Here is a 9935-nt window from a genome sequence, read left to right on the forward strand (position 1 = left end):
CCCCCTTTATAAAGAACTTCTAGAATGTGTCCGTTCGCTCCTTACTCCCCTATCGCATCGAGTACTTCCGGAGTTTATACTCCTTCGAACGTAAGTATAAAGGGAACTATATCTTATAGACCTATTAATTAAACTACTCTATATACTCGGGTTTCTAAAGATACGCCTAGCTAGCCTTTTCGAAGATTTCCGGATTAATACTCGATGTTCTTATATCTCCGAATAACCTTCTACTTAGACTCCGTAAAGGTAAGGACTAGGTAGTAGTACCCTATAATAAATTCCTACTACTAGGATTCGGAGAGGATAAATCTAGCCCTAATCGTAGTCTAGGACTCGATAGGCTCGAAGGTAAGTATACGACCTCCTCTCGACGTTGTCGCAATCTCGCTCGTATACTAGACTGTTTCGACTGTCGTCTCGTTATTACTCTTCCTAGTATAGCGCCTAGTATATATACAATGTCGGTCGGTATGTTTTAAGGTTTCGTACGGTAAGGTAAGGACTTAGGAGTAGTAGATATATACTAGTAGCTATAGAGAAACACCCTTTCTTTTATAGTATCGTATCGTTAGGAACAGCTAGGTAGTAAATAGCTAGCTACCTTTTTTTTTTGTTTCCTAGCTACCTAATTACTAGATTTTTTTTCCTAGCTACCCTAGCTAGCCTAACTACTAGAATTTCTTTCCTAGCTATCCTAACTACCTGAATTTTGCCTTCTATACGGCGGCTCTCTCCTACTAACGGAACCGAGCTACTATACCTAACGAATCTAAGCTCGTTTTTAGTTTTAATCTATCCTCTTTCGGTATAAGATACTCGATAAGCAAATGCTTAGGCCGAGTCTAACTACGAAACCTAAGACTAACTAATAGCTCTATTAACTAATCCTAATCCTCGAACTCCTTCCGCTTCTTAGTAAAGACCTTAAAGAGCGCTTAAGCTTCTTCGGATACCTACGGAGTAGTCGAGATAAAGCCGTATCGCTAAAATAGGTAATCCTTCGGAGGCTTATATAGAGATTTAGAGAATTCTAACGCTAACCTATCCTACTAGTAGCTTAGATTCCGGATACAAGCCCTCTCTGCCTTAGTAAAGATTTTATATAGTAGTAGTACTCTGCCTTCGAGAAACGCTTTCTATTTAACTATTAGTATCTGCCGGCTACGAACGCCGGCTATATATACCGAGTATAGAATAATTACCTATATCCCTTCCTCCTATAGTAATACTTCTACCGTCCCTAGATACCTAGCCCCGATCGTATTAATCGTAAGCTACTTTGCCTTTATAGACGTAAAGGCTTCGCTCTAATACTAATAAAGAAACTTCTACTCTATATCGAGGATATAAAGACGACTAGTCTCGATTCTAATCCTTGCTAGCTTTTCGTAGTAGCTTTAACTATAATTTTCTAAATTAATAGGACTTATACCTTAGCCCTTTACTAGTATCTCGTCTCTTTAACTATACTCGATCTACTCCTAGCGCTTATCGTCTATAGCGTTAGGCCCTAAGACTATACCTATTACTAGATCGACGTATAGTATCTCCTCGCTTTTTTTAGTTCCTTTATTCGTAGTATTAAGCTCTATCGCGGCATCCTAAACTCTAGTATTATTATTCTCGGCTATCTAAATATCTCCGTTACTATCGGTCGTATCGATAGAGATAGTAGCTATAGGTCTAAATGCTATTAGTTAACGTGTTAAAGAAAAATATACCGGCTATAGCTACCGGCTACGGCTGCCGGCTATAGCTACTAGCTACGGCCGCTAGCTAGATTAACTTACGCTACTAGAACTTTACGCTCGAAAACTAGCCGTAATTCTTTCCTCCTCTTAGCCTTCTCTTAGGTTGTCTTCTTATTCTAACCTTTACTTTTTTCTATAGGCGCTAGCTATCGATAGAATGCCTTATTCCGCGCCTTTCTTCTCTTATCCTTAGCTCTTTTATCCTTATCTATCTTATCCTTTCTCTCGCGGTCTCGTACGGAATTCTTCTTCGTAGAGTACTCCTCTTTAGTCTTACGCTTTTTAGTTAGACGCTTAGGTAAAACAAACTCGCGGTCTTTAGTTCTATCTTCTATTTAGCGCGCGGCGCGCTTCTCTCTTACTATTATAAGGGAAAGGGGCAGGGGCGTAGCGTATAGTAGTTATTGTCGGTATAGGTATAGAGGAAGAAGTTAAAAGTATAAGAATATCGCGAAGCCCTAATTGTTGCCGCCTACGTAACGTTATATAGGTAAGCTTTCGCAACTATAGTAACTATGCCCCGGTAATAGCAACTACGCCCTAGTAACGGTAACTACGCCCTAGCAACGGCAACTACGCCCTAGTAACGGTAATAAAGCGTAGTAAATATAACCTAGTAACTATTATAGCCGGCAATCGTAGCCGGTAGTCGAATAAGAGTATCTTTATAGTAAAACTACGCCCTAGTAACGGCAACTACGCCCTAGTAACGGTAACTATACCCTAGTAATAGTAAAAGAACATAGTAAATATAATAGAGTTACTATTATAGCTAGCAATCGTAGCTAGTAGTCGAATAAGAGTATCCTTATAGTAAAACTAATATAGTCTCTAGTTTAAACTAGGAATCTATATAGTTCGAAAAAACTAAACCGGAACTAGGGAGCTAGTTCGCCGCTAAGAAACTAAACTATATACGTTTAGTAGTTCGGAAACCGAACTACTACGGGGTCTAAATAGGATAAGGTATCGTATTTTAGTTAGTCGATCGACGACGATAAGAATTAAGTTATAACTAGAACTATTAGAAAGACTAGTAATAAAGTCTATTATTACGCTCTTCTATTAAGTAGTCGGTATAGATAGAGGCCGAAGAAGTCCTCGTTTAGCTTATCTTAAGGATTTAGTCCGAAGGTAGGTATAGTAGGCGCCGATATATCGTTCGACGTTCTTATATATTTATAGCTAATAGTAGCTACGACTAACGAGGTAGAACGTCTTTATAATACTAGGATAGCTAGCGGCGGAATAGTCGTAGTACGCGCGGATAATATTAGTACGGAGCGACTTATCCGTTTCCTTAGCTTCTAGTATATAAAAGTAGTCGCGGTAGAATAGGAGGTTATTATTTTTAACTTTATAGTTTAAAAGGGATAATAGGAGATTATTAGGAAAGTCTACTCTACTACGGAGGTATCCTTTTACTTATTAGAAGAAAGTATCTTTAATCGAGGTATCGCGAATTCGCTTAGTAATATTCTTAGCGTCGATAAAGGTCTCGGCGCCGAGAGTTTCTATAGTAAATATAACCGTACTATTACTCGTAGTATTAATATAGGCTTTCGCAAATTAAGGTTCGTCGTAACCCTTACTCTAACCCTAACCCTAAGGGTTATCGTCGTAAAAAACGTAAAAGTCGTAAAGTTGTCTATTTCTTCGAGAATTGCAATTATTTACCTTAGGGTTACGTAACCCTAACCCTAACCCTAACCCTAACCCTAACCCTAAGGAGAAGATTTTATATACGGCGGATCGGAGGCCCGTAGCTAGGTTATATAGCTTTAATACGAGCTAATAGTTGTATTTAATACGTAGGTCCTTAGCTAATAAAGGTAGGTCGGTAGAGCGGTATATAAGCGAGTCCGGCTTAGCTCCTTATCTACTAGGACGGTATATAATCTTAAAATTAAACCTACTAAAGAATTTACTCTAGCGAGCTTAGCGGCGATTAAGTTGTTTAGTAGATATATAGAACTATAGATTGCGGTAATCGGTAATAACTCGAATAGGCTCCTCGTTAGAGTAGTAACCTTCTAATTTAGGTCTCTATAATTTAAAGGCTTTAATAATAGCGAGAAGCTTTTTATCGTAGATCTCGTAGTTATATTTAGCGGGCGTTATCTTCTTCGAGAAGTAAGTAACGGGTTTCTATACGCTATCGGTATATAGTTAAGATATAATACCGGTAGTAATATAATTAGAAGCGTCGGTCTCGATTATTACGGATAGGTTTAGGTTATAATAAGCTAATACCGGCGTAGAGACGAATATAGCTTTAAGTCGTTCGAAGGAGTCTTAGTAGGCTATCGTCTATACGAAGGGCGTATCTTTATATATTAGTAGGACTATAGGCTTAATAATATATACGAAGTCGCAAATAAAGCGTCGATAGAAGTTTACGAAGCCGAGAAAGGACTATATATCTTTAATATTAGTAGGAATAGGCTAGTCGCGTACGGCTTCGATCTTCTTATTATCTATATAGATACTATTAGTACTAATAACGAGGCCTAGGTACTTAACTATTATTACTTTAAACTCTAACTTTAATATATCGGCTCGTAGGCCGGCTTTAAGGAGTACGTCTATTACTTAGCGAACGTAATAGCGATATTCTTCGATTAAATTAGAGTAGATAAGTATATTATCTAGATACGTAGTATAGAATATATTAAGGAAGGGTCGGAGAGCGTTATTAATATATTACTAAAAGGTTAATAGCGCGTTATAGAGCCTAAATAGTATAACCTTATATTCGAAGAGACTATAACGGGTACGGAAGGCTATTTTCTACTCGTAGCCTAGTTCGATACAAAGTTAATTAAAGGCCGAGATAATATCGAGTTTAGTATATATAACTACTTTACTTAATCGATCGAGTGTCTCTTAAATAAAAGGGATAGGGTATCTATTCTTTACTATAATCTCGTTTAGCTTGCGATAGTCTACGTAGAACCGTAAGCCTCTACTAGGTTTCTTAACGAATAGTACTAGCGAAGAGCACTATAAGGTTAATACTTAAATAAAGCCCTTATCGAGGTTGTCCTTTAAATAGTTATATAGGACCTCTAATTCCTCGTACGATATACCGTAGAGCGGGCTATACGTCGTTTCCTTACCTTTAATAATATCGATACGATAGTTCTATCTAGGTCGGTACGGTAGTAACTTCTTCGTATCCTTCTACGAGAACAATATTAGCCTACCGTAATAGTGCTAAGGGACTTTGTCGGCCGGGTTAATATACTTCTTCTTAGCTATCTCTTTTTCTATATCCCGTAACGATACGGTAAATACAAATAACTCCTTCTTCTTTGTTTACTAGTCGAAGACCTATACGCTTACTAGAGCTATAGTTATACTAGCAATATAGATAAGCGGTAGTAATAAGCGTTTCCGTACTAGTCGAGGTAGCGGAATTAGCGGAGGTAAGAGCGGAGATAAGAACTAAGTTAATACCGATCGGCGCGTAGGACAATCGCGCTACGCGTAGTACTTTCGTATCGAGTCGATAAGCTTTACCGTATCGATATCGTCCGATAGGTTATAAGCTAGTTATTATTAATAGTACTACGTTACTACGGGTTCGGCGTAAGCTAGCGTATCGTTATCTTTACGGTCGGATAAGCTATAGGCGCGAACGATAGTATACGAGTCGTTATAATATTCCTTATAGTAATCGGAGTTAAACTATACTTAGTTAAGCTTCTAGTCGATACGAGGGTTATATTTATTAAGCTACGGACGGCCGAGGATAATAGGATAATATCCTAATATAGTAAGGTAGAAGGCCCTATATTCGATATAGCTATTAATATTAATAGTCGCTCTAGTATACTAAGTAACGTCTACTACGAAACTACCGTCGAAAGTAGTTAATCTACGTAGCTCCTTTAGGCTATAGATAGGAAGCTAGTATTAGTACGCGTAATATAAGTTAATAAAAGATAAACTAGTACAACCGCAATCGACTATTGCTAATAATTAATATTCGGTATTCTACCCTACGTCTAATATACTAGACTAAGGTTTATTATAAGCTATTAAAGTATAATATAAGACGAGATATTAATTATCGCCCTCGGATATAATACTTCCTAATAATACTAATAAACTAATCTATAAATCTTTCTACTATCGATATTTCCTTCTATAATAGTAGCCTAGGTTCTTTAGTAATAACGGTATAGGTAACTCTATCGGTATAGGCTCTTAAACGCGACTTTATCTAAGAGCTATACTTTTCTCTCCTTATCGCTACTATAAGCGTCTTTATTATCGGTAGAAGGTAGATCGGCTAGAGCGGCGGCGGCGGTACTAAAGGCGGAGATATTAGTATTTAGGCGATTACTACGGCCTTAAGCGCGGCGGATAAGCTCTAGATAGGTAGTATCGGAGTAGACGTAATTGCTACCGTAGAAGCGATATAGTCCTTCGCGGCGGCGACGATCTCTCTCTTTAAGCGTTATATAGCGACGATTACCCTAACCCTAACCCTAACCCTAACCCTAACCCTAAGTAGCGGAGAGGTCTATAGCGTCTAGGTTACGGACAGTCGTAGTCGTAGTAGTAGTAGTGCCGTTACTATTCGCCGAGGTAAACTATTCTTAGTTATTACGTAGAATAGTATATCCTTATAGAGGGTGTCCGTTACTAGAGCCGCTAGCGTTATTACTATAGCTACGGCTAGTATTAGGGCCTTAGTTAGCGGTACTACTAGATCCTAGCTTAGTATTATTACGATTGCTTTCTATATAGTACTAACGGAGCCGGTTGTCGATAATAGTTAGTCGGCGATAGAGTAACGAAAAGTTAGTAGGCTTATTATATATATTGCTAAGCGCTACCTTTAATTTAGAAGACAAGCTACGCTTAAGGGCGTTAACTTAAGCTCGGCCTTTGTAACTAAGTAAGGCGTTAAGTCGATTAAACTCTACGAGATAGTAAGTAAATTCCTTATTCTTCTACTTTAAGTTGTCTATCTTATAGCTAGTAGTAGCGACCTCGTTAGGGTTACCGAAGGCGTTAACTAGTAGGTTACGGAAGTCGTTAAGGTCGTTAAAGTCTATAATTACGCCGTATTCGTTATAACGGATATATAGTTAGACTATAGAACAGGCCTTACCGGTAGTACGACTATACGTATATATTAGTCGGTCCTATAGCGTTAGAAAGCGATTATTATTAATTGTTAACTTAATCGTAAGCTTAGTAAGGAAGGGTTTTAGCTTTTTACGGTCTCTATCGTATTTCTCGGGGTCTAGATACTTCTCGCTCTTACTATATCTAGTATAGTTATTATTATCGTCGATACTACGGTTAAATCGAGAACGTCGGAGAGGCTTAGGTTAGTCGCAAAAGGTAAAGGGGTCGAGAGGTCGACGGAATAGAGGTCGGCTATTATCTAATATAGGTCCTCGACCGATTAGATTACGTAATAAAGACGCTTCGGCGTCGCGACGAGCGCGAGCGGCTTATTTACTAGCTCGTCGGGCGATATCTTCTACGGAAGACTATTATTATTATAGGCGAGCGACCTACTAAGCTAGGTTATTACGCTACTATTACGCAATAACTAAGGAGTTACGTACTAAATCGGCGGCTCGACGCTAGTATTCTACTTTAGTCTAAGCCTATACTAGCTTACTATTAAGATAAGTGTTAGTCTTATAATAAGCTTATTATACCTATTCTAGTGTCTCTGCCTCTTACTAGTATTGCTAACGAAGTGTAGCTACTAACTAATATAGCTTAGTTATACGCTAGAAGATATATTTAGCGGCCTTCTACTCGTTTACCCTATTAAAGAACTAATAGAAGTCTTAAAGGCTACTAGGTAGCAGCTATCGTAGTACGCTATCGATGTCGGCGAGACTAGGTCGTAGACCTTGCGGTAGTTGTAATAGTTCTAGTATACCGTTTAACGGGGCCCTAGCTATTCCTACGTAGTTAGGCATATTCGTATATTCCGAGCCGCTACCGCGATCGGTAGGCGGTCTTAAAGGATCTATAGCGAATCGGCGGTATTACTACGATCGGGTAGCTTACTATGCCTAATATAGATTAGTATATAGGTCTATTAGCACTGTCGTATAATAGGGAGCGTAGAAGGGCGATAGCGATCGCCGGCGGCGTAATTCCTTATATAGGCGTACGCGATAGCACCTACGACGTTATCGTAGGTAATAAAGGAACTCGTTATTCTATTAAGATATTAATTAAATAGCTATCTAAATTAATAACGAGTTAAAGAAGAAAGAGAGAGAGGCTCTCTCGCGGAAGAGGCTTTTATCTACTTAGCGGATGCCTTAGGCATTAAGTTACATAACCTTTAGTTACGTAACCTCGAATTGTATATACAAGTCGCTAAGATCGTAACACTCTACTATAGAAGGTAGCTCTACTATAGAAGGTAGCTCTACTATAGAAGGTAGAAACAGCTTACTTAGTAAGGGCAAATCGTCTAGTAAGGACGATAGTAACGGCTATTAATGCCTTAATACCTCGTCGTTATTGTATTAATTACTTTTGCTAGCGTCCTTTAGTAAAGATAGCGGCAATCGACTACTCTCGAGTTAACTAGCTTTAAGTAGTATAGATTATAGAAGGTCTATATCGCATAGGCCTTAGAAGAAGTCCTCGTCGCTTATATAAGGCGCATTATTATCGGTAAGGTTAGAGAGGTTTATATCGGCGTCGTTGTTACTATCTATAACGACTAGAGTAAAGTTAACGTTATTAATAATATTATGCTTGTTAACTAGACCGTAGACAGGTAGTGCGGTGCTATTAATAATAATAAATAGCCGTTACGGCAGAGCCTCTTCCGAAGCGACTAAGGGTGCTAATAAGGGTAGAGTTAGTAGTACTAGCGGTTGTTTAAAGACAGGTCGTTGCAACGGCCTATCGTTAACTAAGCGCTACTTAGCTTTACGGCGAGGTGTTAGTTTAGCGTATAGAGTACCCTTCTCGAGCTATTATTATATATAAAGATCTATTACTAATTAAGCTATTTCCGAGTAGTAAGTAACCTACTATAGAAGGGCCTCGTACTACTAATTATTATTAAGATTAGGCTTAGAAGATTAAGCGTTATAGAAGCAGAAGAACGTCTATACAAGCCCTTCTTATATAGAGTAGAAGTATTCTTTAACTATACGGAGCTTATAGATACTAGGCGGCTTATTAAGGTCTACAACCTGTCTAGTAGACTAATTACTATCGTTAAGGATTAGCTTAGTATTATACTAGTCTAGGTAGACGAGGTTGCTATTAGGTCCTTAGAAGCGACTAATATAGTGCCTATAGCGTATACGTATAAGCTAACTCGTACTATTAAGGTAGAAGCGCTAGATGTACTTGCAAGGTAGGTAATAGCTATACTAGAAGTAGTAGAAGCATTTAGTGCACTCGTTAGGGTGCTTAGTAGGTAGATATATACGCTATATAGGCTTGTTGTTATTATAGTCCTTACGTACCTGCTATAACTCGTCGGCTATCTTCTTCTATATAGAAAGAGGTAGATTCTTAAAGGATGAATAGTGCTTATCTTGCTATAGCGGAAGCTAACCCTAGTAGTCGATTTCGCCGTTTTAACGTACGCGCTCGTATATATAGGTGTCTAGCTGTATTAGGTGCATTACTAGGCCTAATAATAGTTAGTATAGGCCTCTTTATTAATAGAAATAGTATAGAAGGAATATAATTAATAAATGTTGAAGGTAGTATAGGAGTAGCCGGAGGCCGTTCTAGTAAATTCGCACTGTTTTAAGAAATGTAGAAGAGGACTTCTTTTATATAAAATTCCGATAGTACTATAAGAAGGGGACAAATACGCACCTCGCAAGCTCTATTTGCGTATCTAACGCTTGTCTCGGCGCTTTAAGTATATATAATATCCCTCTAGTAGTAAGGTTGTCCGAACTGCTATTAAAAGCGGGTCTCCGAGCCGTGCCTAAGTTAACTAGCGATCGCTCGTAGAAGCCGGCTAGTTGTTACGTAGGTATACCGCCTTCTTAATAGCCTTCTTCGAGTCTAGTTTATTAAGTGCCTTCTTAATAAAGTAACTATACTCTTCTTAGCTTCGAGCAATAAATATAGTATAAGATATAGCCTTAAAAGCGACTAGATACTTCTTAAAGTAGCGTTCGAAGGTCTTAATAACGTAGCGTTAGTAAAGCC

This window comes from Pseudocercospora fijiensis, assembly GCF_000340215.1.
Source record: "Pseudocercospora fijiensis CIRAD86 unplaced genomic scaffold MYCFIscaffold_2, whole genome shotgun sequence".
In the NCBI taxonomy this organism is placed as follows: domain Eukaryota; kingdom Fungi; phylum Ascomycota; class Dothideomycetes; order Mycosphaerellales; family Mycosphaerellaceae; genus Pseudocercospora; species Pseudocercospora fijiensis.